The sequence below is a fragment of the Haemaphysalis longicornis genome, unplaced genomic scaffold (assembly GCF_048455015.1).
Source record: "Haemaphysalis longicornis isolate Haplotype H1 unplaced genomic scaffold, Haemaphysalis longicornis Haplotype H1 scaffold_189, whole genome shotgun sequence".
Taxonomy (NCBI): domain Eukaryota; kingdom Metazoa; phylum Arthropoda; class Arachnida; order Ixodida; family Ixodidae; genus Haemaphysalis; species Haemaphysalis longicornis.
Window position 1 is genome coordinate 194739 of NW_027526287.1, and position 10259 is coordinate 204997.

A 10259-nucleotide genomic window follows, 5' to 3' on the forward strand; every position below is an offset into this window, starting at 1 on the left:
TTCTCGCGGCTACGCTATTCACCCGTCGAACGCCGAGTAAGTTCAACCAGCATGAAAGCAAGCACAAGCTGCGACCTGCTGCGTGGTTATTCTTCTGCCTTTGACCTTCGAGGAAGCACTTACGGCTGAAGGGCGGGCAAAATTGACCAGCTTATACGAAAAGAAACTCGAGCCTTGGCATCAAAAACAGCCAAATCCTAGTGATGTAACGGCAGGAACGCCGTTCCTGCCGTTCCTTCAAAAACGTAACGAGTTACAGTTACAGTTCCACCGAGCGTTAATGGAACGGTGGCGTTCCTCGGTTCCTCCAAAAAGGAACTAGTTCCAGGAACGCCGTTCCTTGTAACGCCGTTCCGTACAACACTGCTCTAAAGACCATACTCGGGTTATTGCGTTGCCGTTCCGATAGTTTGGCAAGTTGAATCGGTTCTCTAGGTACATTGTTGGTAAAGTTGCAGCTAAAAGCCGAATTGTAAACAAACCGTCACCGAAATGTAAACAAACCGCCAGGAAGCTTCCATTTATGCCGGCGGGCAGAGCTGAACGAATTCTCACATGTTAGTCAGGAAATGGGCTATGTAAGTTCTTATCCTTTCGCATTCTTCTTTCATAAAGTTTTAGAGCACATTGGTACCAATTTTGACCTCGTGGCAGAGACAGTTTTACAGCTCTAAACGTTTTTTTTTTGTTTCTTCCGCGCGGCGGAGCGGCCGAACGCCCTGAGTCACATGCAAGCAAAAAAAACCTAGCTAACTATCGCGGCAAAGTGGCTCTTTAAAGACCATACTCGGGTTATCGCGTTGCCGTTCCGATAGTTTGGCAAGTTCAATCGGCTCTCGAGGTACATTGTTGGTAAAGTTACAGCTAAAAGCCGAAATGTAAACAAACCGTCACCGAAATGTAAACAAATTTCCAGGAACCTTCCATTTATGGCGGCGGGCAGAGCAGAGCGAATTTTCACATGTTAGTCAGAAAATCTGCCATGTGAGTTGTCATCCGTTCGCATTCATCTTTCAGAAAGTTCTAGACCACATGTGTACCAAATATGAACCTCATAGTAGCAATAGTTTTGCAGTTATAAACGTTTTTTCAAATTTTTTTTCTTCTGTGCCGGGGTGGTGGCTTGCACTTTGTCCAACGCAAGCAAGAGAAAGCAAGCTAACTTGCGCGACAAGGTGGCTCTTTCAGGACATTAAGGACGAGACACATGGACGATTGGTGCATGCGAATCGCATGCGACTAATCGTGACGACTGTCGCCACGACTAGTCGTACGCGTGAATTTGAGACACATGGCCCGATGCGCGCATGCGACGCGTCGTCGGCGCTGCTCCGCCCACTGTTTTTGCTCAATGGTCAACTTGTAGATTCCGTGCGTCGTTCGCAAGAAATGGATAAAGCAGTCAATCGTGAAGCGTTTTTTTTTTTCTTCGGAAAAAGTCCGCGCGCACGCCGGCCGCGCCTGCCAGCTCGGCACATTCAGCGGCTCGAACCGGCGCAGATCACGGTAGCAACCGCTTGTCGCTGCTCTTCCGAATCAATCTGATCGCTAAAAAGAAATTCCACATGCGAGGAAGTAGGTGTTAGTGTGGTAAAAATGGTGCTAGGGATTGTTGTCAGGGCTTATTTTAAAAGCGGCGGTAAGATATCTGCCGCGATGCAAGGCTATGCTGACCGGCCGTGGATGCCGCGGCGCGCGGTGCACCGAGCGACCGAGAGACGGCGATACGTGCGCGTAAGCATCGAAACAGGCTACGCAGATGTCTTGGCCACCGATCGCTTAAACGGCAGTTATAGCTAAAATAAAGTTCCACATGCGAGAAAGGGAATGATAGTGTGGTGAAAAGTTGTGTTACGGATTGTCATTCGCAGTTGCAGAAATAGCGGCGATCGAATATCCGCCAGGATGCTAAGCCTAAAGTTCCCATCACCCGAGCCGACCCAAGCAACGTAAGCCGGTTGCGTGCTTAGCGGGGTCTCATTGGCTGTGGCCTCACGACGATCGCAACGATGGCACGTCTGCATCTGGCTTGCCAGTCGCACGTCGTGAGCCTCCTACGACCAGCGAACGACGTCAAAACAGGTCCTCATGATCAGTCATAACGATCAGTCGCATGCGAATCGCGTGCACCCGTCGTACATGTGTCTGACGCTTTACTCGCGTTATCGCGTTGCTGTGCCGATAGCCTTGCAAGTTGAATCAGCTCTCTAGGCGCATTGTTGGTAAAGCTACAGCCAAAACAGAAACTTTAAACAACCGTCACCGTAACTTCGAGGACCTTCCACTCAGGGCGGCCGCGTTTGGACAGAGCTTCGCGAATTTTTACATTTTCGTCAGGAAATATGCCATGTAAGTTGTAATCCTTTCGTATTCATCCTTCGTAAAGTTCTAGAGCATATTTCTACGAAATTTGAACTCCCGTAGCATCAATAGTTTTAATAAACGTTTTTCGTTTTCTTCTGTGCCGGGGCGGCTATGCGCGCTCAGTCACATTCAAGGGAAAGAAATTTAGCCAATTTGCGCAAGAAGGTGACCCCTTATATTCCATACTCCCGTTATCGCGTTGCTGTTTCAATAGTTTGATAAGTTAAATCATCTCGCGATGCACATTTTTAGTAAAGTTACCGCCAAAAGCCAAAAGTTAAGCACAGTCACCATACGCCCGCGAAGCTTCTATTCATAGCGGACACGCTTTGACGGAGCTGCGCGAGCTGAGCTTCAAACTAATCAGTTGAGCGCGAGCTGTGAAGCTCAGCTTTTGTTGACCAGCTTCTCTTTAGTCAGCTGAACTTCAACGAGACATTTTTTTTGTAGCTATAGTTATACACTTGAGCATGGCAGTAGCTTACCTATCCGACGGCCAGACATCAGTGAATATAATCAGTAAACCAGCGTGTAACCTTACTCCTTCATTACCGCGCGCATAAAAATTAAAACCTACAAACGCTGGTTCAGTATAACTACAGGCATGCGCGACAACGTCGTCTGCGGGAAACCTCTCTCGCTCTTTCGCTATTTCTTGTCTGGCTCTTTGTGCCAACCCATGCAGGTATGGAGTGCTGGCTGCTCCGGAAGTAACCATCATCCCGGATACCTAAGCGGCTGCACTAGGAAGGTTCAACTGTGCTAGGAAGGCTTTAGGGACACAAACAGCAGTCTTTCACCAGAGAAGGATTTGGCCACCTTGGTGTAGTAGTTTGCCGCCACCTCCCATGATTAACCAACTCAACCCTTGGCCCTCAGTCCCACTCTAGAGCACCTGTCCGCGGCAATGGTCAGAACAACGATGCGGCAAATAAGCGTTGAGAATCTCTCGATCCGGACAGGCCACCATTGCAACTTGACCCTGGCAACGTTCAACACATGCGCTCTGTCTAGCAACGGACGCTTAGCTGAACTACTAGAAAAGCTCCCACTTTCCTGATGGAGGCGAAAAGCAAAAACGCCCGTGTGTACGATATTTCGGCGCACGTTAAAGATCCCAAGGTGGTCGAAATTAATCCGGAGCCCTCCGCTACGGCGCGCCTCATCGCCTGAGTTGCGTCGGCGCGTTAAACCCTACAACCAACCAACCAAAACCTCCCAGAGATTAAGTGGGATATTGTAGTTATGCGAAGTTAGAAGAACAGAAGAAGGCTTCATGAAGCTCACTATCGGGAAGATTTTGCGCTAGAGTGGACCCCAAGAGAAGAAAGAACACGGGATGGGAATTGTAATCTACAGAGAAACAGCAGAAAATGCGGACGAGTTTTTCAGCATAAGCGAGAGAGTCACGGCTCTCGTGATCAAGGTAAAAAGCTATCATGTTAAAGATAGTGACGGCCGATGCGCCAACAACCAGCTATAATGATAAAGCCTTAAAATAGCCTCTACGAGGACGTCGAATCAGCAAGGAAGAAGGCAACAACGCAGTTCATGATTGCGATGGGAGATTTTACGCAAGGGTCGATACCAAGCAAATGGGAGAACGGCAACAGGGAAACTTCGAAATGGACAATCGCAATATCGAGGAGATACAGTGGTGGGACTTGCAGAGAGGAATAACCTGATGCAATGAACACATTCTTCAACAAACGAAAGAATAGGAAAAGGACATGTGAATGTCCCGATGGTACATCCAAAAACAAAATTGACTTCATTCTAAGTGACTTCATTCTTAGACGATACCCGGGTATCGTCTAAGACATAGAGGTGCTAAGTAAGATCATGAGCAGCGATGACAGTGTGATTAGGTGCAAGCTAAGGCTGAATCTTAAATGAGAAAAGAGGAAATTCGTGAAAATAGGAAACCCCGCATGGGATCAATCAGAGCCAGATTGGAGGAGCTTAAAATAACTCTTCAATAGAAATCTCCCGTTTGAACCAGCACAACGAAGTCAGTATAGACCGGCTAAATGACAACCTAACATCGGCACTCAGCAAATCAGCACCAGCTGTGGGGGAAGCAACATGTAGAGAACAAAGTGGAAAACTAAGAAAACGAAGGAACTAATTGCCAGACGTAAGACATGTCAAGGGCGGCAGTTCCGATTGATTAGCGAAATTGTCAAAACTGATTAGCAGAAATAACTTTAAAGACATTCGTGTGTATAACATGGCACTGATGGAGGAAACGCTGCAAATAGGGGGAAGCTTGAAAACAACTAAGAGAAAGATGGCCGACGGCACATAATGGGCGCACTCAGAGATGAGCAGGGAAATATTGCGCACAACTTGGACGAGAAAATTAAGGTAGTAGAGTGATTCGACACCACGCTGAATGTCAGCGACGTCAGACCAGGGGAAACTACTGAGAATACAAGCTCAACTTCCGACGTCCCTCTAGTAACTCAAAAGGAAGTTCGAAAGGCTCTCAAAGGCAATAAATCCCGGAAATCTGCCGGCAACGACAGCATAAGCGTAGATCTTTTGGATGAGGGGCGAGGTATTGTAGTGGAAAATCTAGCTGTACTATTTTCGGAATGCTTGAAGACTCCCAAGAGCCCATATATAGCCTGAAAACACGCCAACATTATGACGTTTCATAGGGAGGGGGATCCCAAGGACATGAAGAATTTCAGACAAATCAGAGTACTCTCAGTTGTTTGCAAGCTGTTTACCAAAGTTATAGTTAGCGGCATAGGTGACAGCCTGGATTCCTATAAACGAAGAGATCAGGCTGGGTTAGGAAAGGGTTCTCAATCACGGATCACATGGATGTCGTCAACTAAGTGATAGAAAAATCCGCAGAGTACATTAAACCTCTTTACATGGCGTTTTTAAATTACGAGTAAGCGTTTGATTCCGTACTCACCGCAGCCGTTTTAGAAGCAGACCAGGGAATAGAGGAAACCTAAATAAGACTTGATTAATTGGTTTATTGTAGGGATTGACGCGCCGACGTTACACGGGCGATGAGGTGGGCGGCAGAGGAGGGTACCGGATTAATTATGAACACCTGGGGATCTTTAACGTGTGCCGATACTTGATAAGCCTTCTAGAATGCATATGTAAGTCATGCACGGGCAGGATACCCCCCATACTCAATGCGATAAATTCTGATGTGAAAGTGGGTAAACAGGCACATACGATCTCTTCAAAGCTATTCACAGCATGTCTGACGGGATATTTGGAAAGCTTGATGGGAAAATATAGCATTAAGGATATACGGGGAATACTTGAGCCATTTGAGATTTTTGGACGACATAGTCTTGCTGTATAAGACTGCAGTTCACATGAAAACAATGCTTGAGAAACTAGAATCACCAAGCACGGACGGGAGGCTAAAACTAAATACGAAAAAATGTAATGTAATGATGAATAAGCATGCCAAGAGCGTCTTTTCCAGCTTAATAAACGAAACGCTAGACGAAGTAATAGAATAAAACTACCTCAGACAGATGGTTAGGGCTGACCCCAATCACGAGAGAGAAATCTGGCGCATAATAGGAATGGGCTGGACAGCACTTGACAAGCACTCCGAAATAATGAAAAGTAAGCTACCTCTGTCACTGAAAAGAAATATCTGCAACCAGTGCAGACTGCCGGTGGTGACATACGGAGCTGAAATTTGGAGCTTTACTAAAGTTTTAGAAATCAAACTTACGTCGGCTCAACGGACCACGGAACGAATAATGTTAGGAATAACACCCAACGACAAGAAATGAGCTACCTGGTTCGGAGAATAAACTAGAATAGATGATAGCATAGTTCAAATAAACAAAACGAAATGGACGTGGGCTGCGCATGTAGTGAGGCGAACCGACAACCGGTGGACAATTATGGTAACAGAGTGGATGCCAAGGGATCGGTCTAGAACAAGGGAAAAGCCACAACAGGATGGAGGAATGAAATACAGAACTAGGGGGTAGACTGTGGACAAGATAAGAGCAGGTCAGGAACGGTTGGAGGTCAACGGGAACGGGATAGGCCTCCGGCCTGCAGTAAACCTGAGCAGGCTGATGATGACAATGATGATGTTGAATCAGTAGTCTCCTAAACAGGGCGATACTTTTTGCTGGTCTCGTCGAAGTCCCTTTCCTATATTTAATTAATAGGCATGCAGTTTTAGCGTGTCATGCATCAAGCATTCTTTTCGTATAGCTGGCAGCTATGTGGTGTATATATTTGCATTTAAAAATACTAAATTTAAGGTAAGCATTTTGCGGCTGCAAAAAACCATACGAAGAGGATCTAGATGTTTATTCTTTTCCTGATGTCTTGGACCAGTAGTAGTTAAGCGTCCTCCGCGATTTGCCGGTGTTGGCTTTTCCATCGGGTTAGTTTCAGTGAAGTGGTGGGATGCCCCTTCAAAAACAACGAAATATGTAGAGTGTGCGTTAGGGTTTCTCCTATACATAGAACATGTTTGATGCGAAGCATATACTTACGCCCCAACACCTCCACTTTCTTGGAGTCGGGGCTAGCTTCTTCGCGGGGGGCCGTTCCTTGGTATTCACAAAACGCAGGCCGGGCAGCCCCGTCAAGATCTGGTCTCTCCGCCCCACTGTGGTCCAGAGGGACCGTGCACCCTCCTTGCAGAAGTGGGAGTCGCGCTGAACACGCAGGAGGTGGTGCCTCGTTTCGCATGACGCGAATCGAAGGTTGTCGATGTACCTGCATCGAAAGAGCACAAGACGGTGGTAAAGATAAGGAAGAGCAACATTTGGTAAGTTCAAGTAGAAAAAAAAATGTATCTTGCATGTTCTGCTATACCATGCATTCAATGTCTTTGAAAAGTAGTGGAACCTCATGCTCCCTCTCACTGCTTGGCTCGCAGACTGAGTGCTGCACATCATTCCGAATACTAAAAAGTATTCTCCCCACATAAAAAAATAACGTGAAGAAGACATTTAATACCCAACATCACCAAGTCTATGAGAGTTGTACTTTGGAGAATTTTGATAATAGGGAATTGATGATGGTTGGAGTTTTTTGGCGCAAGGCCAGCTGGGGCAAAGAGCCCCAAACAAAAGTATCTTAAAAAAGGTAGTGGCTACTAAAGCCAGAACAATAAAATCAATTAATGGCAATGGTGATGGCTGGTGTATAGGGCCAGATTTGAGGAGGCGGAGGAGGAAAAACTTTATTGTGAGCCAGGTGATGTGGGAGTGGCTCCTCAGTCCAGGAGACCATGGGACGACCTTGCTGTCTCAGCCCTGGACACCAGGATTTGCTGTGCATCCAAGCTGGCGCTGGTCGTCAGGTTCTCCCACAGCTCTGGAAGGGGAAGGGAAGTGGGTAAAGGAGGGAGGGCTGGGTTGTGTGCGCACCCCAAGATCATGTGTATGAGGCTACATGGGTTAGGGCAGAATTTACATGTGGCAGAGTATTGGGTGGGGTACATCCGATGTAGCCAAGATTTGATTATGCGTGATAGGAAATGAGGTTTAAAAACTTGACGTCTGACAAATACTCAAACACACGTTTCACGGAAACAATGGCATCGTCACCTAGAAAAAACGATAGATGTAGGGGAATATGTTGTCTGTAGAGTTCTCTGAAGTGTTTGTGTCGTGTTGTGTGAAGTGTCTTGCACGTGATTAGTATGTGCACTACGGATAGGGCCTCTCCGCACCTGCTGCACTGGGGTCTAGAGGATCCCGTCAGCAAATACGAGTGCGTTGCATGGGTGTGCCCTATCCGCAGCCTACCCAAGGCGACTTCTGTGTGTCTGTTGCGTGTGTCAGTGGTGTATGGTCCCAAGCGTGGTTTTATAACGTGTAACTTGTTATCTGTCTGTTCACTCCAGTGTGTTTGCCATGTTCTACGCAAGTGTTGTCTTATGTGTGGCTTGAGGTCTGTATATGGTACGGTTGTTATGTCTACAGTGTTCCTGAGTGCAGCAGCAGCGGCCCTCTCGTTTGCCAACTCGTTCCCAGCAATCCCAGCGTGTCCTGGACCCAGCAGAGGAGCAGCTGATGCTTCTGTGCATGCACAGACATGATAGTGTTAAATACAAGATTAACTATGTGGTTTTTGGGTGGTGTATGCCATGACAGTGCGCGGACAACACTCAAGGAATCTGTGTAGATGATAGACTTCGGAATTTGATTTTTAAGTATGTGTCGTACAATCAGTAAAATTCCATATGCTTCTGCTGAAAAAATTGTTGTGTGGACGCTCATGGTTCTGGCTGCACTGAAATTCGGACCATGTGCAGCGCAAGAGACCATAGTGGAGGTTTTAGACGCGTCACTGTAAAATTCTGCAAGTGGGTATTTAAACTGCAGAGACAGAAAGTGCTGCAGTATTGCAGCTAGCGAGGCATTCGTCGCTACCGTCATCGAGGCGTCGTCCGGCGCGACGAGGGCGGCGGCGAGCGTTCGGGTCCGAGTGGCGTGCCAGGCGAAGGAGGTGCCAGACACTGCTGTGTGATTCGAGGAGTGCAATGCGGAATTATGCCAAGGGCAAAGTGTGTGGTGAGGCTGTGCGCGTTCTGTGCACGGCCGACCTCCAACGAGAGAACAGGTGTGTTAAATTCAAGTGTTTCCCGGCGCACGCGGGCAATGATGCGTCGGCGAATCACGACAACCACAACAAGATGGCACACACAGTGGCGCAAGCGCTAATCAACCACGCTGCTGCAACCGACTGGCCAGTGTGGTGTAGCGCTAAGGACCGTATGACGACGTTCAACGAACTTACACAGTTCCACCGCTTGGCTCGAAGGACTCTCCCACTCCCGCACCCGGGGCTGAGCCGAGCGGAGGTGGTGCTGTTCAAACAGCTACGGACTGGGTCCTTTCCCACCCCCTAGTTGATGAAGAATGTGCACCCGCAAGTGTATGTGAGTGATGTGTGCCGAGTGGGCCAGTGGGAGAGGGCCACCGTGACGCACATCCTATAAGGCTGCACCAAGCTCCCCGACGAATCGTCGACAAGCACAATGATTCTGCCGCGGCTCGCGGCTGTGGCGAAGTGCTGCGACCAAGAAATCCAAACTTGGGCCATCCAGCAGGTCTCGGCGCCTCTTGAAAGGCAAAGGCCTAGCGAAACCTACGGGACGTTGTCCACAAGGGCGACCGACCGCGAAAGTAGTACGCGCCGTAGTCGAGTAAAGACCACCCGCTCAGAAGACGTAAGGGCCCCCGTCGCGGTGCCATTTAATATAGGGTGTCGCTCTGCAGGCGACTAAATAAAGTTGCTTCTATCTATGTATCTTGGTCACGTCGCCCTCTTTTCTTTCGAAACCAGCTATTACCACGCGCTCTGTCCACTGTGTTTTCGATGTGCAGAATTTTTTCTTCCGCTGTGAAGACTGAGCGACAGAGAAAATTTTTTGTGAGGTCCTATCTGTTGGTCACGCAATTTAAAAAAGGTGACAAAATTTTCTTAGGAGGATTGCTTTGGCGAAGGGAAGCAGCATGCATTTAATCAGTCGCCTACGGATACTAGCCGGCAATGGTCGTTTGTCGTTTGGTCGTTTGTAGTTTGGGGGCGACCAGAAAAAAATTACCGGGATATCATATCTGTTGCTCACGCGGTCAAAAAAAAACAACGAGACAAAATCATCTGCTGAGGGCTGGCTTGGTGACGGGAAGCATGCATTTATTCAGTGAGTCGCCTACGAATACTCCCCGGCAGTGGTAGTTTTTTCTAGTTTTGTTAAATGGCTCTGAGAAATTTGTCTAGTGCGTTTTTGTTTTTACAAGCCTTGAGTTTCGTCGAAGCACCCTTGAGAAAAGTGAACGACAACTCATGCGCAAGTTGGAAACGGCGAAGCGGGCACTCCCAACCAGAGCGGTACCTTCCTCCGTTCTACTCCTCGCGCTCTATTC